The 24323-nt window shown below is 47.6% G+C and overlaps 1 pseudogene; it reads left to right on the forward strand.

The window, feature by feature from the left end:
- The first annotated feature begins 11363 nt into the window (after nt 1-11363).
- On the forward strand, nt 11364-16042 carry LOC125513620 (annotated as a pseudogene).
- The last annotated feature ends 8281 nt before the right edge of the window (nt 16043-24323 follow it).

Below are 24323 nucleotides of genomic sequence, written 5' to 3' on the forward strand. Positions count from 1 at the left end.
GGATCTTCATCAACCTCTCCTTCCCCCTTGCTGGATCAAGAAGGAGGAGACGTCTTCCTAACCGTACGTGTGTTGAACGCGGAGGTGCCGTCCGTTCAGCACTAGGTCATCGGTGATTTGAATCACGTCGAGTATGACTCCATCAACCCCGTTCTCTTGAACGCTTCCGCACGCGATCCACAAGGGTATGTAGATGCACTCCTCTCTCCCTCATTGCTAGATGACTCCATAGATTGATCTTGGCGATGTGTAAAAAAATTTAAAATTCTGCTACGTTCCCCAACAGTGGCATCATGAGCTAGGTCTATGCGTAGTTACTATGCACGAGTAGAACACAAAGCAGTTGTGGGCGTCGATATTGTCAATTTGCTTGCCGTTACTAGTCTTATCTTGATTCGGCGGCATCGTGGGATGAAGCGGCCCGGACCGACCTTACACGTACGCTTACGTGAGACTGGTTCCAGTGACTGACATGCACTAGTTGCATAAGGTGGCTGGCGGGTGTCTGTCTCTCCCACTTTAGTCGGATCGGATTCGATGTACAGGGTCCTTATGAAGGGTAAATAGAAATTGGCAATTCACATTGTGGTTTTGGTGTAGGTAAGAAACGTTCTTGCTAGAAACCTATAGCAGCCACGTAAAAACTTGCAACAACAATTAGAGGACGTCTAACTTGTTTTTGCAGCAAGAGCTTTGTGATGTGATATGGCCAAAGGATGTGATGAATGATATATGTGATGTATGAGATGATCATGTTCTTGTAATAGGAATCACGACTTGCATGTCGATGAGTATGACAACCGGCAGGAGCCATAGGAGTTGTCTTTATTTATTTATGACCTGCGTGTCAACATAAACATCATGCAATTACTTTACTTTATTGCTAAAGCGTTAGCCATAGTAATAGAAGTAATAGATGACGAGACAACTTCAAGAAGACATGATGATGGAGATCATGATGATGGAGATCATGGTGTCATGCCGGTGACAACGATGATCATGGAGCCCCGAAGATGGAGATCAAAGGGAGCAAATGATATTGGCCATATCATGTCACTATTTGATTGCAAGTGATGTTTATCATGTTTTACATCTTATTTGCTTAGAACGACGGTAGCTTGAATAAGATGATCCCTCGTAATAATTTCAAGAAAGTGTTCCCCCTAACTGTGCACCGTTGTGAAGGTTCGTTGTTTCGAAGCACCACGTGATGATCGGGTGTGATTGATTCTAACGTTCGAATACAATGGGTGTAAGCCAGATTTACAACCGCAATACACTTAGGTTGACTTGACGAGCCTAGCATGTACAGACATGGCCTCGGAACACGGAAGACCGAAAGGTCGAGCATGAGTCGTATAGAAGATACGATCAACATGAAGATGTTCACCGATGTTGGCTAGTCCGTCTCACGTGATGATCAGACACGGCCTAGTTAACTCGGATCATGTTTCACTTAGATGACTGGAGGGATGTCTATCTGAGTGGGAGTTCATTGAGTAATTTGATTAGATGAACTTAATTATCATGAACTTAGTCTAAAATCTTTACAATATGTCTTGTAGATGAAATGGCCCACGTTGTCCTCAACTTCAACGCGTTCCTAAAGAAAACCAAGCTGAAAGACGATGGCAGCAACTATACGGACTGGGTCCGGAACCTGAGGATCATCCTCATAGTTGCCAAGAAAGATTATGTCCTATAAGCACCGCTAGGTGACGCACCTGTCCCAGAGAACCAAGACGTTATGAACGCTTGGCAGTCACGTGCTGATGATTACTCCCTTGTTCAGTGCGGCATGCTTTACAGCTTAGAACCGGGGCTCCAAAAGCGTTTTGAGAGAAACGGAGCATATGAGATGTTCGAAGAGCTGAAAATGGTTTTTTCAAGCTCATGCCCGGATCGAGAGATATGAAGTCTCCGACAAGTTCTTCAGCTGTAAGATGGAGGAAAATAGTTCTGTCAGTGAGCACATACTCAAAATGTCTGGGTTGCATAACCGCTTGACTCAGCTGGGAGTTAATCTCCCGGATGACGCGGTCATTGACAGAATCCTTCAGTCGCTTCCACCAAGCTACAAGAGCTTTGTGATGAACTTCAATATGCAGGGGATGGAAAAGACCATTCCTGAGGTATATTCAATGCTGAAATCAGCAAAGGTGGAAATCAAAAAGGAACATCAAGTGTTGATGGTGAATAAAACCACTAAGTTCAAGAAAAGCAAAGATAAGAAGAAATTCAAGAAGGACGGCAAGGGAGTTGCCGCGCCCGGTAAGCAAGCTGCCAGGAAGAAGCCAAAGAATGGACCCAAGCCCGAAACTGAGTGTTTTTATTGCAAGGGAAGTGGTCACTGGAAGCGGAACTGCCCCAAATACTTAGCGGACAAGAAGGCCGGCAACCCTAAAGGTATATGTGATATACATGTAATTGATGTGTACCTTACCAGTACTCGTAGTAGCTCCTGGGTATTTGATACTGGTGCGGTTGCTCACATTTGTAACTCAAAGCAGGAGCTGCGGAATAAGCGGAGACTGGCGAAGGATGAGGTGACGATGCACGTCGGGAATGGTTCCAAGGTCGATGTGATCGCCGTCGGCACGCTGCCTCTACATTTACCTACGGGATTAGTTTTAAACCTCAATAATTGTTATTTAGTGCCAGCTTTGAGCATGAACATTGTATCAGGATCTCGTTTAATTCGAGATGGCTACTCATTTAAATCCAAGAATAATGGTTGTTCTATTTATATGAGAGATATGTTTTATGGTCATGCTCTGATGGTGAATGGATTATTCTTAATGAATCTTGAGTGTAATGCTACACATATTCATAGTGTGAATACCAAAAGATGTAAGGTCGATAATGATAGTCCCACATACTTGTGGCACTGTCGCCTTGGTCACATAGGTGTCAAACGCATGAAGAGGCTCCATGTAGATGGACTTTAAGAGTCTCTTGATTACGAATCATTTGACACGTGCGAACCGTGCCTCATGGGTAAAATGACCAAGACTCCGTTCTCAGGAACAATGGAGCGAGCAACCAACTTATTGGAAATCATACATACTGATGTGTGCGGTCCAATGAGTGTTGAGGCTCGCGGTGGCTATCATTATGTTCTCACCCTCACTGATGACTTGAGTAGATATGGGTATGTCTACTTAATGAAACACAAGTCTGAGACCTTTGAAAAGTTCAAGGAATTTAAGAGTGAGGTTGAGAATCAACGTGACAAGAAAATCAAGTTCTTGCGATCAGATCGTGGGGGAGAATACTTGAGTCACGAATTTGGCACACACTTAAGAAAATGTGGAATAGTTTCACAACTCATGCCGCCTGGAACACCTCAGCGTAATAGTGTGTCCGAACGTCGTAATCGCACTCTATTGGATATGGTGCGATCTATGATGTCTCTTACCGATTTACCGCTGTCATTTTGGGGCTATGCTTTAGAGACTGCCGCATTCACTTTAAATAGGGCTCCGTCGAAATCTGTTGAGATGACACCGTATGAATTATGGTTTGGGAAGAAACCTAAGCTATCGTTTCTAAAAGTTTGGGGATGCGATGCTTATGTCAAGAAACTTCAACCTGAAAAGCTCGAACCCAAGTCGGAAAAATGCGTCTTCATAGGATACCCTAAAGAAACTGTTGGGTATACCTTCTACCTCAGATCCGAAGGCAAGATCTTTGTTGCCAAGAATGGGTCCTTTCTAGAGAAAGAGTTTCTCTCGAAAGAAATAAGTGGGAGGAAAGTAGAACTTGGTGAAGTATTACCTCTTGAACCGGTAAGTGGCGCAGCTCAAGAAAATATTCCTGAGGTGCCTGCACTGACTAGAGAGGAAGTTAATGATGATGACCATGAAACTTCAGATCAAGTTACTACTGAACTTCATAGGTCCACGAGGACACGTTCCGCACCAGAGTGGTACGGCAACCCTGTCTTGGAAATCATGTTGTTAGACAACGGTGAACCCTCGAACTATGAAGAAGCGATGGCGGGCCCGGATTCCGACAAATGGCTGGAAGCCATGAAATCCAAGATAGGATCCATGTATGAAAACGAAGTATGGACTTTGACTGACTTGCCTGATGATCGGCGAGCCATAGAAAATAAATGGATCTTTAAGAAGAAGACAGACGCGGATGGTAATGTGCCCATCTATAAAGCTCGGCTTGCGCTAAGGGTTATCGACAAGTTCAAGGGGATGACTACGATGAGACTTTCTCACCCGTAGCGAAGCTGAAGTCCGTCTGAATCATGTTAGCAATTGCCGCATTCTATGATTATGAGATATGGCAAATGGACGTTAAAACGGCATTCCTTAATGGTTTCCTTAAGGAAGAATTGTATATGATGCAGCCGGAAGGTTTTGTCGATCCTAAGAATGCTGACGAGGTGTGCAAGCTCCAACGCTCGATTTATGGGTTGGTGCAAGCATCTCGGAGTTGGAACATTCGTTTTGATGAGATGATCAAAGCGTTTGGGTTTATGCAGACTTATGGAGAAGCCTGCATTTACAAGAAAGTGAGTGGGAGCTCTGTAGCATTTCTCATATTGTATGTGGATGACATACTGTTGATGGGAAATGATATAGAATTCTTGGAAAGCATAAAGGCCTACTTGAACAAGTGTTTTTCAATGAAGGACCTTGGAGAAGCTGCTTATATATTAGGCATCAAGATCTATAGAGATAGATCGAGACGCCTCATTGGTCTTTCACAGAGTACGTACCTTGACAAGATATTGAAGAAGTTCAAAATGGATCAGTCAAAGAAGGGGTTCTTGCCTGTATTGCAAGGTACGAGATTGAGCACGGCTCAATGCCCGACCACGGCAGAAGATAGAGAAAAGATGAGTGTCGTCCCCTATGCCTCGGCCATAGGTTCTATCATGTATGCTATGCTGTGTACCAGACCTGATGTAAACCTTGCCGTAAGTTTGGTAGGAAGGTACCAAAGTAATCCCGGCATGGAACACTGGACAGCGGTCAAGAATATCCTGAAGTACCTGAAAAGGACTAACGACATGTTTCTCATGTATGGAGGTGACGAAGAGCTCGTCGTAAAGGGTTACATCCATTCTAGCTTTGACACAGATCTGGATGACTCTAAGTCACAAATCGGATACGTGTATATTTTGAATGGTGGGGCAGTAAGCTGGTGCAGTTGCAAGCAAAGCGTTGTGGCGGGATCTACATGTGAAGCGGAGTACATGGCAGCCTCGGAGGCAGCACAAGAAGCAGTCTGGGTGAAGGAGTTCATTACCGACCTAGGAGTCATACCCAATGCATCGGGCCCGATGACTCTCTTCGGTGACAACACTGGAGCTATTGCCCTTGCCAAGGAGCCCAGGTTTCACAGGAAGACCAGGCATATCAAGCGTCGCTTCAACTCCATTCGTTAAAGTGTTCAAAATGAAGACATAGAGATTTGTAAAGTACATACGGACCTGAATGTGGCAGATCCGTTGACTAAACCTCTCCCTAGAGCAAAACATGATCAACACCAGAACTGCATGGGTGTTCGATTCATCACAATGTAACTAGACTATTGACTCTAGTGCAAGTGGGAAACTGTTGGAAATATGCCCTAGAGGCAATAATAAAATGGTTATTATTATTTTCTTTGTTCATGATAGTTGTCTATTGTTCATGCTATAATTGTGTTATCCGGAAATCGTAATACATGTGTGAATACATAGACCACAACACGTCCCTAGTGAGCCTCTAGTTGACTAGCTCGTTGATCAAAAGATAGTCATGGTTTCCTGACTATGGACATTGGATGTCATTGATAACGGGATCACATCATTAGGAGAATGATGTGATGGACAAGACCCAATCCTAAGCTTAGCTCAAAGATCGTGTAGTTCATTTGCTGTAGCTTTTCTGAATGTCAAGTATCATTTCCTTAGACCATGAGATTGTGCAACTCCCGGATACCGTAGGAGTGCCTTGTGTGTGCCAAGCATCACAACGTAACTGGGTGACTATAAAGGTACATTACAGGTATCTCCGAAAGTGTTTGTTGGGTTGGCACGAATCGAGACTGGGATTTGTCACTCCGTATGACGAAGAGGTATCTCTGGGCCCACTTGGTAATGCATCATCATAATGAGCTCAATGTGATCAAGTGGTTGATCACGGGATCATGCATTACGGCACGAGTAAAGTGAGTTGCTGGTAACGAGATTGAACTAGGTATTGGGATACCAACGATCGAGTCTCGGGCAAGTAACGTACCGATTGACAAAGGGAATTGTATACGGATTGATTGAATCCTCGACATCGTGGTTCATCCGATGAGATCATCGTGGAGCATGTGGGAGCCAACATGGGTATCCATATCCTGCTGTTGGTTATTGACCGGAGAGGCGTCTCGGTCATGTCTGCATGTCTCCCGAACCCGTAGGGTCTACACACTTAAGGTTTAGTGACGCTAGGGTTGTAGAGATATTAGTATGCAGTAACCCGAAAGTTGTTCGGAGTCCCGGATGAGATCACGGACGTCACGAGGAGTTCCGGAATGGTCCGGAGGTAAAGATTTATATATGGGAAGTCCAGTTTTGGCCATCGGGAAGGTTTCGGGGGTTACCGGTATTGTACCGGGACCACCGGAAGGGTCTCGGGGGTCCACCGGGTGGGGCCACCTATCCCTGAGGGCCCCATGGGTTGAATTAGGTGGGGAACCAGCCCCTAGTGGGCTGGTGCGCCCCCCCTTGGGCCTGCCCTGCGCCTAGGGTTGGGAAACCCTAGGGGTGGGGGCACCCCCCACTTGGCTTGGGGGGGGGGGGGAAGCCACCCTTGGCCGCCGCCCCCTTGGAGATCCATCTCCCTAGGGCCGGCGCCCCCCCAAGGCCCCTATATAAAGAGGGGGGAGGGAGGGCAGCCGCACCCCTTGCTCTTGGTGCCTCCCTCTCCCTCCGTAACACCTCTCCTCCCCGCTTGCGCTTGGCGAAGCCCTGTCGGGATCCTGCTGCATCCACCACCACGCCGTCGTGCTGCTGGATCTTCATTAACCTCTCCTTCCCCCTTGCTGGATCAAGAAGGAGGAGACGTCTTCCTAACCGTACGTGTGTTGAACGCGGAGGTGCCGTCCGTTCGGCACTAGGTCATCGGTGATTTGAATCACGTCGAGGTCGACTCCATCAACCCCGTTCTCTTGAACGCTTCCTCACGCGATCTGCAAGGGTATGTAGATGCACCCCTCTCTCCCTCGTTGCTAGATGACTCCATAGATTGATCTTGGTGATGCGTAAAAAAATTTAAAATTCTGCTATGTTCCCCAACAAAGACGATGTAAGCTCCATGCTCTTTGGGGTATTCATCTTGGACCGCGCCGACTGCTGGGCGAGCCGCTGACTGCTGGGGAGGAGGCGGCGGCTGGCCAGCAGGCGGAGGAGGTAGCAGTCCTTCGCCCTTGGAGATTCAAGTGAGCCAGTGGCACTTCCGGGTGGTGTGGTTGGACAGCTTCGCGCCGCTATGGAATTTGCAGGGAGCATCAAGGGTTTGCTCATAGGAGAAAGCGGGCAGCCAAGCAGGCTTTCCGCCCTTCTGACGCTTGGGGCCGGGTTGTCCCTCCGGCTGCTGGTCCTCAACTATCGCCATCTGCCGACTGGTGGAAGCTGGCTGCGGGGACTTGCGCTTGTTGTCGTTCTGCTGCTGGCGCCGATTGTTGTCACCAGATGGCGTCCGGGGAGCCAGTGGGAGCACTTTTCCGGTCGCTTCCACTTGGAGCTCCGACTTCATGGAGGAGTCGGCCGTGGCGTACTTGTCTACTATGATCAGCAACTTGTCGAGGGTAGCCGGCTCATCACAGAGGAGCCGGTGCTTGAGCAAGGTGCCCTCTCGGCATCCGGCAGTGAAGTACTCAATGGCTTGCACATTGTGCACCCCTTCGCAGGAGTTGCGTAGTTCGGCCCACTGCGTCAAGTAGTCACGCGTGGACTCGGTGGGGCCTTGGACGCACAGAGAAAGCTGGCGAGCCTTGGGCGGCCGCTTGTAGGTGCTGGTGAAGTTGCGGATGAAGACTTCGGTGAAATCTACCCAGCTGTTAACGCTGTGGGGCTTCAGGCTGTTCAGCCATGTCTGGATCGTGCCCTGGAGCATGAGCGGAACATACTTCACAGCAACACACTTGTTGCCGTTTGCTATATTGACACCCGTGGAGTAATCCACCAGCCAATCCTCCAGCTTCATGGAGCCGTTGTACTTGGGCGTATATCTTGGGAGCGAGAACCCTTTGGGGAAGGGCTCGTCGCGAATCCGGGGGCCAAAGCAAGGCGGGCCGATTGCATCTTTTCTCCCAGCGCCAGGGATGGCGGCAGACGGTCGATCCGGTGGTGGGAGTCGTTCTCTCTGACTCCTTCATGGCGGCCTAACCGGTCGCCGAGTGTCGAGTGGTCAACAGGCGACGGGGAAGCACGCCTCTCTCGACGAGGAGGGGGAGGAGGCGGAAGATCGTCCCGTCGTTCCACTGCTCGAGGGCGGTCGTCTTGGTCACGCCCGATGGTGATGTGCGTCCGGCTGCGGCTCTCTATCTCTTCGGTCGCGGTTGCCACCTGTCGACGACGGGAGGTCGCGCCATGCTCTCGGCGAGGGGGGAGGTTTTCAGCATGCTGGCCGGGTTCCTCCACACGGCAGCCGGCCTCTTGCTGCGCAGCGGCCGCGTCGATGAGTTGTTGAACGTGCCCCGTTATGCAGCGGCGCTCGTCGCCCTCCAGGTGGTCCAGCTCATCTGCTGCCGCCTGGACAGCTCGTATGTTCTCCACGGGCGTGGCGTAGACAGGGCGGTCTACCCCAAACATGCTGGCAACGGCAGCGTCGCGCTGTCGGACCGTGCCTACATGGCTGGGCCCGCCAGCAGCTGGCGTGCCGCCAACGGCGCGGTCAATCTCGCACTGGAAGGCCTCGGAGAGGCGTCTCATGGTAGCCAATTGCGTTCTTAGCGAGCGAGACGCGGCAGGCTTCTAGCGTCTTGGCATTGGCATCTGCCGTGATTGGTGTGGATAGGTCCCGCATTGCCGCCTGCAGCGGGTCCTGGGTGGCTCCGCCGGAGGCACCGTCATGGCCGATGACAAGCACCTCCGTGATAGTGCTGCCGCCGCTCTCCGCGCGAGGGAGTGGGTCGTCAATGACCACCATGTTGGCGAGGAAGGAGTCGAAGGAAGCCGTGTCGGTGTCGACAAGTATCGGGTCGGTGGAGCCAACCGACTCTAGGTCAGTGGCGGGCTCGTTGGCGATGTGAAGCTTGCCAAGGAGGTTGACGAAGCAGCTCTCGGAGCTGGCTGCTCCCGCGTCGGGTGCGGGCTCGTCGGAGAGGCGGATCTTGCCGACGAGATCAGCAAGGCTGGCCGCCGTGCAAGCGACTTCTGCGCCATGCAGCGCGTCGGCGCAAACGTCATCGGGTGTGCCGGGCTGGCTGCACTCGTTAGGGAGGAAAAGTGTTCCCGTCCAGAACAGATGTCCGGACGACGGTGCACCTAGCCCCAAGGTGGGTGCCAAATGTCGAGGGGTGTCGTGTGACATATGCCAAAGGATGGCTTATCATGGTGTGGGAGAGTAATACATCGTCGGTGCCTAGAAACGGGATAAGGCGTAGATAGGTACGCCGACGCATCTTACCCAGGTTCGGGGCTCTCCTAGGAGATAACACCCCTATCCTGCTTTGCGGGGTCTCCGCATGATCACTATCTTAACAAGTAGCTATAAGCTTGCTCCTTGAGCTGTATGGCTAGAGGAGGAAGAAGGGCAAGGCTAGCTCTACTCCTCTCTCTATGTGTGTGTGTTATCTAAGAGGCTGAACCCTTTGCATGGGCGTCCTGAGGGGTTTATATAGGCCTATCCTCAGGGGTACAATGGTAATCTGGCTGGGCGTAGGACCCATCCGTCAGTGTCTGTGGTGCCCGACTTCTCCGCCGGCTGCTGGGGCCCGCCGCCTGGTGGGTCCCACTAGTTGTTTTGTACTTGACCGACAGGCCGTGCCCGTTGCTCGCGGGTCCTGCCAGCTGCTTAGCACTGTAGCAACGCCACTGATGATGTGTGCTTTGTCGGGGGAGCGTGGCTACAATGCCGCTGCCTGATGGGCGTTTACTGTAGCAATTCCCCATCACTTCTGATTAATGGCGCACAGACTTTGAGGGAACGGGAGGGTCGACTGCTGGGAGTCGGCCTCCCCCTCGCCGACTGGTCAGGGCCTGCCATCTTCTAGCTTCTCACAGACAAATAGGGCCCGCCACCTACAGGTCGTACCAACGGCCCGTAGTGGGAGCATGGCTCCTCTTCTCATGGGTCACATGGCAACAGTGTCGCGTCGGGCAGGGGATGTCCGCTCGGCACGTAACACTGTGGCCATGCTCAGCCCTGGATTTGGGGGTGGCAGGCTATACTGTAGTCACGCCTCGTCTCCTCATCATAATGACGTGTAAACTTTGAAGGAGAGGGGGTCCGACTATCAGAAGCCGGCCTCCCTGGAGGCCACCTGGTAGGAGTCGGCCCACCTCATGGCCGTCCTCTGGGCCCCGCCGCTGTCTATCAGCCGGCCGCTTGGACCAGCCGGTCCAAAGAAGACGACTATTCATCTTTGTGGTTTGAGGGACGCAGCCGGCTCCGATGTCTTGAAATATTAGGGGGAGCGGATGAGGCTATCCGTGGTCATTTACTCCGACAGTGAGTGAACGAAAGAAACGAAGTATGGACTTTTCCATTATGAGTAAAGATTTTTTTAAAAAGTACTCCCTCCGTTCTAAATTACTTGTCTTGGATTTGTCTAGATACGGATGTATATAGACTCATTTTAGTGCTAGATACATCCGTATCTAGACAAATATAAGACAACTAATTCGGAACGGAGGGAGTAGTACCAACGAAATGATCTATGTGTGGCCTACAATTTAAAACTCACCGAGCCGCACCGATAGAATCCCCCTCGCTTCTCGCCGGGGCCAGTTTGATCCGTCCGCCTCCATGCCTGCTCCAGTCTCCATGACGACCTAGGTGTTTCTTCTCTCCTCGATCGACCGCGGACGGTTCTCCTAACCTTCTTCTCAGCCACCTTCCTCTCGTCTCCTCGTCGGTTGGAGCCGCGCGAACTCGCCGCCGACGCCTACACGCCGCGCGCCCTGCCCTCGCCGTACGCCTTGGGTTAGGTATGTCCCCTTCTCAATTCTCAGTTATGCCCTTGTTTTTTTTTTTTGGCTGAGAGTTGAGATATCTGGTAATTTAGACGTCGACTCCATCGATTAACCCTTACAAATCTTGACGCATTATGAATTCCTTGTTCAACAGACTAGGCAGTTCTTTTTTAAATTGTCTATTTTGAGAGTTGGCTAGCTCTTGTGTTTTGCTGACGCTCAGCCACGTATGCAGATCATGGAGGGCCAGCCCATGGTGAGCTATTCGGCAGGATCAGTGAACTCTGTTGTCTACAAGCTCACCAAGCTAAAGGATTGCTCCCTTGTAATTGAAGGGTTACAAAAGGATCTTATGATTCTTTTGGAGAGTTTCAGCCAAGTGGTTGTGTTGCCAAGTAAGATGAATTGGCAAGTCCAAGTGTGTATGAAAATTGTGAGGGAGTTGGTCTTCGACATCGAGGACTGGATCGATCAGATGCCGGCGATGCCAAACACAGGGGGCAAACTAGTGGATTTAGAAGATGAAGTGAAAAGATTCAAGGCCCGGATCGAGCACGCGTGTGAGCTCTGTGAAAGATACGGTCTTCGTTATTGAAGTGTCGTCTGAACTTCGTGATCCTGCTTCTTTACCCGGCCACACCCAAGTTACAGTTGCTTCACATATACTTTTCGAGGAGAAAACTGCCCTTGTCGGGATGGAAGTTCCAATGGATGAGCTTGTCAAGCATCTCACTGGTGAGCATGAGAAGCGGCGGAAGGTGGTTTCCATCCTCGGGGTGGAAGGCCTTGGTAAGACTACTCTTGCCAAGGAGGTTTATTCAAAGATTCAAGGGAACTTTGAGTGCCGAGCTTTTGTTACTCTTGGCCGGAGACCATCCATTAGGGAGACTGTGCAGGAAATACTTTGTCAAGTAAACCCCTCTGCAGAAAAGAAAATAAACCTGAAGATTGATCCTAGGCATGGAAGGGGCACAGCCCCGGATCTGAAAAAACTCCTCACTGAGCTTTGGAAGTACCTCGCCACAAAGAGGTACTGCCTTGCAGTTTAATTACCTCTTCCTTATCTAGGTTTCTTGACTTGACGTAGGAAGTTGAAATTTCGGGAAATAAACCATGTACCCAGCCCAGAATGCATCTTGAGGAAAGCACTCGTAATGGTAGATATGTTTTGTTCAACGTAGTATGTACTTCTTAGGCATCTGAACTTTTATATATTAAACTTCATTTGGGAAGAGAATCAACTAGTTAGAGGGGTGGTTGTACACCCAGCCTACCAAGGATCGAATTCCAGGTGGCAATACTTGGGTGTTCTTTTGTTACAAAGTAGTCAAATTCACTTAGATCTTCTCATCTTAGGTTGTGCTTGGTTTTTGTCCAAGGCTGCCATACCAAAAGATTGATTATCCAAACTTTGGTAAAGGCTTTTCTTCCCTATGGATTGGCCAACATTGGCTAAAAGAATGAACTAGAGTTGGCAAAAGAGCATTGCCATGCCAAAAATTTGGCCCTCGGTCCACCCGAAGATTTAGGTTCTTTTTTATTAATGTATCTACACTGCTTTTTTGGTCAAATCAACAGCACATGTCTGATGCTGATATCTTTTTAGGTGGCACACCCGAATGTCCCTGGCTCTAGTATGACCTCATCTAAAAAAAGATCAATGTTTTGATCATGGTCGAAAGCCGAAAAATTGACAGGGTACACTTTGGCCACAAACCAAATATACCCTTAATCCAATATTTGACAACCCTCTCATTTTCTTTGTAGTAGGAAAATTGTTTTTTTTTTAGGAGAAATTTCTCGACATCAGCCAATAGATGGTGTATGCTTTCTGTTTCATGGTTATCGTGGAAGTTTCTAAGGGAATCTGCAATAGAAATTGATACATGCTTACATAAATCAGTTTCATGTAAAAAAAAGTTACATAAATCAATTTGAAAACCAAAACGGTAACTGGTAGCTGCTCGGTCGGTGTTGAGTAGCGATTAAACAGTGAATCGTCCGATATTTGTAACTTTGCGAATTTCTATGTATGTGAAGTTGGATATTTATATTTGAATTTTTCGCACCGTCCGTCATATCTTACTTTTTGAATTGTCATAGTAGCTTATACTGATTTGTCATTTAATATGTCAGGTATTTCATCTTAGTGGATGGCTTATGGAGCACACAGGCTTGGAAAATTATCAATTCTGCTTTGCCCAACGAGAATAATGGAAGCAGGGTATTGACAACAACATGCATCAGTGCTGTTGCTCAACGTTGTTCTGTACATCCCATGGATATCTATCGGATTGAGCCACTTAACGAGGAGATGTCTGCAAGATTATACCTGAAATTAATTCGGCAAAAAGAATGGCCGGCTGATCATGCTGAAGTAACCAAAAACATGTTTAAAATGTGTGGTGGCATGCCATTGGCCCTAGTTCTTGCAGCTGGCTTATTAGCAGCAAAATGCAAACAACTACCAGAGCCCGAGATATCTGTTGTCTCATCAGTGGAGCAATATTCCAAATCAGATGGGATTATGAAGACACTGCAGATGAGTTATGATGCTTTGTCTTTGCCTCTGAGGTCTTGCTTGTTGTACCTGAGTGTCTTTCGAGGAGGTTGCACCATCAAGAAGGACCGTCTGATACGATTATGGATTGCTGAAAGACTTATCCCTCGAAAAGATGATGAAAGAAGAGCTCAAGAAATAAGAGGTGATGGAGGAGAAGAAACGAGAGTTGAAGGAGGTGAAATCATAGGATATGAAGAAAATGGAGGTAAAGAAACAGGAGACGAAAAAAGCTTGTGGGAGACAGGGCAGCTCTACTTCAAAGAGCTTATCATCAGGAGACTGATTCAACCTGTGTTCAACTACAATGATGACCAGCCAGTGGGTTGCACCGTTCATGGTGTGATTCTTGATTTCATCAATTCTTTGTCGAGCAAAGGTAACTTTGTTACAGTTGGTGGTGCTCATTTGAGCACAGACATGGTTCGGCGATTCTCGCTAGACTGCTTTAACAACAATGACGAAGACAGAGATGCCACCTTGGCGTCATTTGCTATGCACTTATCTAGAGTGCGATCTATGATTGTTTTGGGTGATATTGAAGGGATAGCTGGTCGTTCGGCCCTCACATTATCTGGAAAAATCGATGGGACTCCTGTTCTTCCATCCTTCAAACTTTTAAGAGTACTTGATCTGGAAGGTACTTATCATTTGAGAAGCCGCCATCTTCAAGGCATCGGGGGATTGGTTCTGCTGAGATACCTGGGGGCTGCAGAGACTGCAATCGATTCTTTACCAGAGGAAATCGGAGAACTAGGGCAGCTGGAGACCCTGAATTTGAGGAAGACAAAAATGCCGAGCACTTTGCCTACTTCTATGGCTAAACAGAAAATGTTGGCACATCTGCTAATTGACGGCACCGTCAAACTGCCTAGCGAAATCCTGAAAATGCAAGGATTAGAAGAAGTATCAACTGTTGGTGTCTACAGTAGCAGGTCAATTGATTCAGTGGCAGAGCTCTTGAGGAAGTCGGAGCGGCTGAGGGTCCTTGGCATAAGATTGGATGGGTCACACTTATCTAATGATAACGAGAGTGTCAGGACTTTCCTCATGGAGGTTACAAGGTCTAATAAGCTTACTTGCCTATCACTTGATTGCCTCAATTTTGGTTTGCTTGACATACCGCTGGAGTTCCCTCCATCTGATCAGCTCTGAAGATTTGAGCTGAAAATCTCGGTTCCAGTCCTCGGACGGACTGCACACAGGATGGCCTCTCTTTTCAGCGTTACCCACTTGGATATTGAAATTGTTCGATTAGAAGATGAAGCTGTCCGTGCCCTGGGAGGTTTGCCTCATCTAGTCCTTCTCAAGTTAGTTTCTTCAGGTGGCATAAGATTCAGCTCACAACTCAAATGGAACCCAGAAGGCAGGTGCAAAGTCGGCGTGGACCATGGCTTTAAGTGTGTGAAAGTATTATCGCTCATATGCCGATCTGGTGGGACGGAGCTGGAGTTCACACCAGGAGCCATGAAGGAGCTACAGAGGCTGACGCTCGACTTCAGCGCACGCGAAGCACTGTGTATCTATGGAAATTTCAGTTTTGGCATCGAGCATCTCTCTTCCCTCACACGAGTCCATGCCATGATTAGCTGCAAATGTGCTGTAGCTTCGGAGGTGAATACTGTGAAGGATGCGATACGAGAACAAGCAGGTAACTTGTCTAGCAAACCCACGATCGAATTCACCACAATAAATGAACACATGATAATTCCTGATCACAAAGCAAAGACAGCAGCAGTTTCCCCTAAAATTTGGTTAAACGGGTGTATCAACTTCAGACAAACTGCCTAGCATCGTAAGAGGTCAGGATGGAGTCAATTTTAATCACATGTGGCTGAAGCACTCATGCAGAACAGGACACGCGACTTCGTCTTCTTCTCTAGTACTCCCTCCGTTCCGAATTACTTGTCGCAGATATGGATATATCTAGATGTATTTTAGTTTTAGATACATCCATTTCTACGACGAGTAATTTGAAACAGAGGAAGTAGTACTAAGTAAAATCTTTTACGTGTTGTAACCTGCGAGTGTAGTGATATGTACTTTTTTTTTTCAAAAAGGAGGACTTCCCCTGCGTCTGCATCAAAATGATGCATGAAGTCATTTTATTGATCTGAAGTTCCAAAACAAAGTCTCAAGTTCCAAAAAGCTCACAAAAAGAGCATGAAACAAATCAGTAAAAAGAGAACTGCCACAGCCGGCAAAAAATAAGCCAAGATGACTAAATACCTATCCTATTCGCCATCCAAGCCGGTTGTAGATAACCCGTACTGCCATCTTTCACCGGTTGCACCCAATATCTAAAAGCTCCCTGGAGTCCGCATGCTTAAGTAACGACCACGTACGGATCCAAGCAGTGGCTCTGTGTATCCTGTTAGAGATAATATCATTTCTGTAGTTCAATATAGCCCAAAATAATGCACATATCCCTATCCGAATATGTCCCACAATATATGATTCCACTTCGGTTAGCCACGTCCCAAATAACGTGTCTATACTAATCGGAGGACTAACATTAAAGGCTATATATATCGTGCGCAGAGTTGTTTCGTGAGAGGACAATGTCACAAAAACAACATCGTGAACTACCCACCCATCTTCTTTTTACCAATTTATCCTTGGTTAAAATCACTTCCTTGTGGACAAACCACATGAAGATTTTGATTCTTAGCGGAACTCTAACCTTCCAAATGTGAATGGATCTCCTTATTGGCCCAGAGTTAATTAAGTCCCAAGTACATAGATTTCACTGTGAAACTACCGTTCCTAGATAATTTCCAGTGAATGGCATCTGGCTGGTCCGAGAGTTGAACGTCCATCAACCTACACACCAGATGTAAACGTTCCCCCACTAAAGCCCTCCTGAACTGAATGTTTAGTGGAACCGACTGTAATGCCGTAGCAACATAAGCCTCCTTACGGTGTACAATATTAGAGAGAGAGGGATATTGTAAGGCTAAAGGCGTCTCCCCTAGCTATGTATCTTCCTAGAATCTAGTACCGATGACATTCCCAATGTTAAACTTGACTCTCTGAAAAAAGTTTCTTTCGTCCTCATTAACCCCTTCCAGAAAGGCGAGTCATTAGGTCTTACAGTAACTTGGACCAATGTCTTAGATCATAGTTATTTATTACGCAAAATTTGTACCTATGTACCTTCGTTTTCAACAGACAACCTAAATAGCCATTTGCTAAGTAGGCATCTATTTTTAACCTCTAAGTTCTCGGCCCCTAACCCGCCTTGGTCCTTGGGTCTGCAGATTATATCCCATCTAGTCAATCTGTATCTCGTTTTCACTTCATCACTTTGCCAGAAAAAACGAGATCAATAGAAATCTAATCTTTTGCGTACCCCTACCGGTACTTCAAAAAAAAGATAGTAGGGACATCGGCATACTAGTTAGAACCGAGCTTATGAGCACTAGCCGGCCCCCATAAGACATAGCTTGCCCTTCCAACAGCTTAGTTTTCTTTGAAATCGGTCTTCAAGTCCACTCCTTATTCGATAATTTCTGATGATGAATTGGTATCCCTAGGTACGAGAACGGTAAGGATCCCATTTCACATCCAAACAATTGTCTATACACATCTTGTTCCTCTTTGGCCCTCCCAAAACAGAACAATTCACATTTGTTAAAATTAATTTTCCGTCCCGACAATTGTTCCAAAAGGCAAAGAACTTGTAAGTGCATCTAGTGCCACCCCTAGTTGGTTTTGGAGTATTGGCGACAAACGTGGTTGAGGGACTAATGTGTTTGTGAGATTCACAAGAGAACACAGGTAGAAGTCCCTCACTGGTTCGGTTTACCTATCAGAGATGACTGAGGGAGTCCTGGATTAGGGGGTCCTCGGGTGTCCGGTCTATTCGATATGGGCCGGGCTGATGGGCTGTGAAGACAAAGCGGAAGATTATCTCCCGTGTCCGGGTAGGACTCCTATGTGTGTGAACGGCAAGTTTGGTGTCCGGGTGTACTATTTCTTTCCTCTGCAAACCGACTCTGCACAACCCTATGCCCCTCCAGTGTGTGTATAAACCGGAGGGTTTTAGTCCGTAGAGGCCATCAGAATAATCATAGGCTAGACGGCTAGGGTTTGGCTATTACGATTTCGAGGTATATCAACTCTTGTAACCCCTATACTCATCGAATACAATCAAGAAGGACATAGGGTTTTACCTCCTTTGAGAGGGCCCGAACCTGGGTAAACGATGTGTCCCCATTGTCCCTTGTTAGCATTGATCCTTAGACTCACAGCTTGGGCCCCTACCCGAGATCTGCCGGTATTGACACCGACAGTGGTGCTTTCATTGAGAGCTCCGCTGTGTAGTCACGAAAAGCGATCTATGGCTCGCCTTGTCATCAACGACGATATCACCTATGGAAGGAGCCTAACTTTAGGACATGTCCTCTAGATCGGCGGTTTCACCATGGGTGCCCGCATGACCATCAAGCCGACAACGTCCCCCGTGATCGCCAAACACCACCCCTGCATCAGTCTCGAATACTCCGAAAAGATGGATCCGATGGACACCTCGTCCTTAAACGAGCTGCTAGATTGCATTCCGCCCTGGGGCTTTCAGCGGCCTATGATCGGATCGGGCTTAAACCTGGCCAGAGGGAAATCAGTCTCTCGCCGATCACCCACCTGGTAGTGATCGTCGGGGAACAAGCCGAAAACGCTTCTTCTCCTGAATTAAAAACCAGCTATGTTCGGACCTCTGAATCCCTTGAGTCGGATACCCTTCCTTTGGGTGGCACACCGCACCCCCCGAACTCAGGGTCGGATTTACATTCCGGGGAGCACTTGGATCTTCCCGGACCCGAACTGGTGACCTCGTAGATTTTACAAGCTTCGAACACAATTTTGGGCCGGGATTCGAGTTTTAGCCCACCCACCCACCACAATCAATGCTCTCCAAGTAATTTAGGCCCTCCAAACATATATGACATGATGTATGTACGGAAACAGCCTCGGGAAATGTATTGGGTGATGTAATGCTTTATTCATGTATTTGTGTGAAGTGGCGATTGTAAGCCAACTATGTATCTCTTTCCCTTATGTATTACATGGGTTGTGTGAAGATTACCTCACTTGCGACATTGCTTTCAATGCGGTTATGCCTCTAAGTCGTGCTTCGACACGTGGGAGATATAGCCGCATAGAGGGCGTTACACAACAACAATCATAATCATAGGCTAGCTTCCTGGGTTTAGCCTCTACGATCTCGTGGTAGATCAACTCTTGTAATACTCATATCATCAAGATCAATCCAGCAGGACGTAGGGTATTACCTCCATCGAGAGGGCCCGAACCTGGGTAAACATTGTGTCCCCTGCCTCCTGTTACCATCCGCCTTAGACGCATAGTTCCCCTACCCGAGATCCACCGGTTTTGACACCGACAACGCCCGGTTAACAGACCTGCAGGAACAACATTATAATACCCCGAATTACCAGATAATATGAGTCGCCTGGATGGTTCAAAGGTCATACCAAATATGTCGCCTTTCAGCCTTTTATTCTCTTTTTGTGCATCCGATAATTGAGCCTTTAAGCTCTTTATCTCTTCGGCTTGCTTATCCTTTTCCTCCTCCAGTTTGTTCTTTTGATCAATGGTCATCGTGAATTTCTTCAATTCCTCTAGCTCTATGGTGGCAGCGTTTAGCTTTGTCCGGCTCATTACAAGCTCCTGGGACAATGCATAGTTCTTCTCTTTGAGAACATGCGGTCATAACGATCCTTAAATCGGTTGGTTTAACCACTTCAAGTCTATCCTTAAATCGGGAGCTACTGGCATATATCTATTAAATTTGCACAAACTATTACCTGCATATCCTTTGAAAACCGGTGAGCAACACCTGCAAGTCCATCTTGGGCAGCTCGGATATATGCATCCACGGAGCTGAGGGCTGTAAATTCCTGCTCAGTGAAAACTGGAGCACACATGGTCTCTTTTAGTTATCGATGATTCATCACGCTCTCCACTTTGGAATTTGTGACGGAAACGTCATCCGGATCCTCATGAGGTGGATGAGTTGGCGCTGCATTCATATTGGCTCTCGTCCTGGTTGATGAGCCCTGTGCCAGATTAACTGATGATCGGCTAAGTGGGCCTTTGGATACGGTTCACCATGTGCTCCTCCTGAAATAAGATGGGAGGAGAAATATGACAATCTGGTCTTATGATTAGGCACATATTAAAGGTTATACCTCTTTGATGAAGGAGGGGGCTCGATGGCACTCCCGGATTCCTTTCATTTTGAAGGCTCCCCCCCACCGCGTAGATGCTGCCTGCCTGGAGGCCGCCCCCGATGGAATGCGGCTCGCTGAGCGCCGATCTTATGAAGCACGATTCAATGTGATGGGTGAGACGCAAGTGGGGGGCTCCTTTTTTGAGGATTATTTCTGAATACTTACATTGGAGAAGGGAGAATGCCGGGGTAGTCAGCCATAATAGCCACTTCCAAGCCGTCAAGGCTTGCTTGATAAAAGACTCCATCATCAAACTGTATAAATATATCCGGATCCTCGCGGAAGCCGGGGTCTTCATTGCAAGCATAGTCCTCTAGCTATGGGGAGGGGCAATGAACATTTTCGTCCACCTTCCTCCATGTATGTTTTAAGACGACCAGAACAATTTGATTAGTGCACCTCGATAATGAGGCAGGACAATGCTGATAATCAAAAACTTACCCATTCAATGGGGTTATACATGAAAAAACCTTCCCAACAATTCAAACAGGTGAATTCTTTTTTCTCCCCCTTATAAAGATCTGCCAGAATGGCGACCAGAGCGGTTGGGGTATTCGGGTCCTCGTGCTTATAACGAGATACGTCGTCCTTTCCGTTGTAACACCATAAAGGGGTCACTCTAGACTGGAGGGGCTAGATGCATTGCTTTATCGTGATGGCCATGACTTCGATTATCGAAAGTTTGGAATGGGCAAGTATCCTGACCTTGCTAACCAACCTCTTTACTTCCGCGCTGTCTTCTTGCTTGGGGCTTCAGGGGCGCCAATTGAAGCGTTTCTTCAAAGGAGTACTGGAGAATTCGGGAAGTCCACACCAAACTGGGTCCGGAAGGGGAACGTCCTCAATATAAAACCATTCCGAAGTCCATTCTTCGGATTCCTTCATGGGAGTTCCGACGAGGTAACCTGATCCGGCTATGTGCTATACTTCGGCGCCGTCCACCTCCAATATGGAACCCCCTTGGGATCGAGGTACGAGGCAAAAGAACTTTCTCCATAGTTCGAAATGAGCCTCGCAGCCTAAGAACAGTTCGCAAAGAGCGACAAAACCCGAGATGTGCAGGATAGAACCTGGTGTGAGGTTGTGCAGCTGGATCTCATAGAATTCCAATAGACCTCCGAGGAAGGGGTGGATCAGGAATCCTAAGTCCCTCAGAAGAAATGAGATGAAGCACACCCTCTCCTCCATGTTGGGGTTGGGGAAATTTTCTGCTAGCACGTCATTACCAATCAAGGACAATCCTGCCCGCACAGAGACTAGATCTGTGGGAGGGAGATATCCCTCCGTCTGAAGTCGATTCAGCTAGGCGTGAGACACGGAGCAGCTTCGCCAATCACCCGCTTGAGGGCCATGAGGGCGCGAAGAAGAGCTAGGAGCGTTGGCCATGTTTTGAAGTTTTTGGTGGTTGGCTCTGATGATCTTTGCGCGATGTGGATGGCATTCAAGGATCTAACCTCCTTATATAGATGCCATCCTTGCGTGGTAAGGGGCTTAGGGCCAGTTCTTTTGCACGATTCTCCCAGAATCGCCCCCTCCCCAGCTTCTCCTAGAATCATGACTTCATATTTTGTTTACAATCCTTGCTAATTAGACCTTAACTAGGTGGGATTGTAAAAAAAATATGAAGTGGCGCTTCTGGAAGAAGCTGGGGAGGAGGGTGATTCTCCCAGAATCGCCCAAAAGAACAGGGCCTTATTTGTTACAGATTATTATGGACCGTTCGCATTTTCCTGGCGCATGGAAATCGAGGCGACGACAGGAAGGAATCGTAAAGGCAGAACAAGGAGGTCAAAACCGGACTATCGTTAATCTGGAGTATGATGAAGAACCCGCCTTGCAAAGCCGAAGACGTAAGCCGGATACTACATCGTCATTGAGGGCAAGTTTGGGGGCTATTGAGGGAGTCCTGTATTAGGGGGTCCTCAGGTGTCCGGTCTATTCGATATGGGCCGGGCTTATGGGCTGTGAAGACAAAGCGGAAGATTATCTCCTGTGTCCGGGTAGGACTCCTATATGCGTGAACAGCAAGTTTGGTGTCTGGGTGTACTATTTCTTTCCTCTGCAAACCGACTCTGTACAACCCTAGGCCCCTCCGATGTGTATGTAAGCCGAAGGGTTTTAGTCTGTAGAGGCCATCAGAATAATCATAGGCTAGACCGCTAGGGTTTGGATATTATGATCTCAAGGTAGATCAACTCTTGTAACCCCTATACTCATCGAATACAATCAAGCAGGACATAGGGTTTTACCTCCTTTGAGAGGACCTGAACCTGGGTAAACGCCGTGTCCCCATTGTCCCTTGTTACCATTGATCCTTAGACTCACAGCTTGGGCCCCCCTACCCGAGATCTGCCGGTTTTGACACCGACAATGACCCCTAGAAATACTTGAAGACATTGAAGACAATGGTGGTTCGTGAAGACATTCACGTTGAAGATAATGACGTGTCAAGACATTCACTTGAAGACAATGGAGTGCGAAGACATAGTTTCTTTCGTAGTTTCATTTTCTTCTTTCTTGAGCCATAGGAACCACCGAACTGTCAAGTGGGGTTCAAGTGAACAAAGTCAGAAAACTGATGTGATGCTCAACCCAAATCCTATGTCTTCAAGTGAAGACACTAAGAAAAAAAATCTTATCTAGAGTTGGATGAGTCAGCTCTACTTGTAGCCCAAGTCTAGCTGTCACGTGTGTTTGAAATCCGACTATTGGACACGTGTCGGTTCCTTAGTGACCCAGGGTAATTTTGTACATATCATGTCGGGTTGCTTCCTGGCTATAAATTACCCACCCCTACACCATAAATTGGTGGTTGCTCAGAACTAGTACACAACTTTTGTCGTTTGAGAGCAACCCACATCCGAAGCCTTTGAGAGAGAATCCCTGCGAGGACAAAACCCAAAACACCCAAAGCCCAAAGAGTGTTGGCATCACTGAAGTCTTTCTGTCTGCGTGATCCGAGGACTTATTACACTTGAAGACTGTGTATCTTCCAGTCGGTTAGGCGTCGTATTATGAGGATCCAAGAGTCATTGTGGATCGCCGGTGAACGAAGTCTGTGAAGGTTTGGAAGTCTACCTTGAAGACTTATCAGAGTGATTGGGCGAGGACTAAGTGATCTTAGCTCAAGGGGAATAAGGTGAAGACGCGGTCTTCTGAGTTCAATCTCAGCCTCCCTAACAAGACGTACAGTTGTCACAGCAACTGGAAATGGCCTACCAAATCCTCGTCTTCGTCAAGCAACTGGTTCTATCACTTCACCCTTTACTTAATGTTTAGACTCTTGAAGTCATTGGTTGTTTGCCCTGTTTGACTTCACTATGTGAAGACATTCTCTTGGATTGCATATTTGGCTTCATATTGTCTTCCTATTCCGATCCACTCTAACTAGCTACTATCTGTCTTTGTGTTTACTCTATACTTTCTCCTTGACTATGGCATGGCCAGTGTAGTTTATCTTCCGTTGCATACTGTCTAGGTTGTATTTGTTTGTCTGTCTTTGAAGACACTACCTGTCTTCAAGACTTTCATAAAAATCGCCTATTCACCCCCTCTAGTCGATAACTAGCACTTTCAATTAGTATCAGAGCAAGGTGCTTCCTTGTTCTGTGTGATTCGCTTTAACCACCTGGAGTTTTAGCTATGTTGACTACAGGGATAATCAAAGTCTCCGTTGTGTGCCCCGTCTTCAATGGCACTGATTACCCCTACTGGAAGAATAAGATGCGCATGCATCTTGAAGCCATTGACAACGACCCCTGGTATGTCTTCAAGACTAGTGTTCCCAAACTCGATGAAGGCGTCACCGCTGCTGATGTCAAGAGGTGCGTGCAACTAGACTCAACTGCCAAGAACATCATCTGTGGTCATCTGGCCAAAGGGCAGTATGGCCGTGTGAGTGCTCTAGAATCTGGGAAGCTAGTGTGGGCCTGGTTGTCCAAGGTCAACGAAGGCGTCTCAACACAGAGAGACTCAAGGATAGATGTGCTTCGCAATCTCTTCAACTGATTCAAGAGGAATGACAATGAGAATGTCCACCTCACTTTCGACCGCCTCACTGATATCACAAATGAGCTTCATGCACTTGGCGCCACTGAGATCACCAATAAGTCGTGAAGAAGCTATTGAGATCACTTGACAACTCATTTGACACCCTATCATTGATGATCCAACAACGTCCTGACTTCAAAGATCTCGATCTGTCTAACATAGTTGAGAGGCTCAACACACATGATTTCCAGCTATCTGAGAAGAGAGATATCTATGGTCCCAACTATGGCCGATCTCGTGCATTGAAGGCAAAGGCTGTATCCTCATTTGAAGAATCTGACTGCGGTTCTGATGATCCTGAAGACATAGGCAAAGAACTAGCAATGCT

This window comes from Triticum urartu, chromosome 6 (genome assembly GCF_003073215.2).
Source record: "Triticum urartu cultivar G1812 chromosome 6, Tu2.1, whole genome shotgun sequence".
Classification (NCBI taxonomy): Eukaryota; Viridiplantae; Streptophyta; class Magnoliopsida; order Poales; family Poaceae; genus Triticum; species Triticum urartu.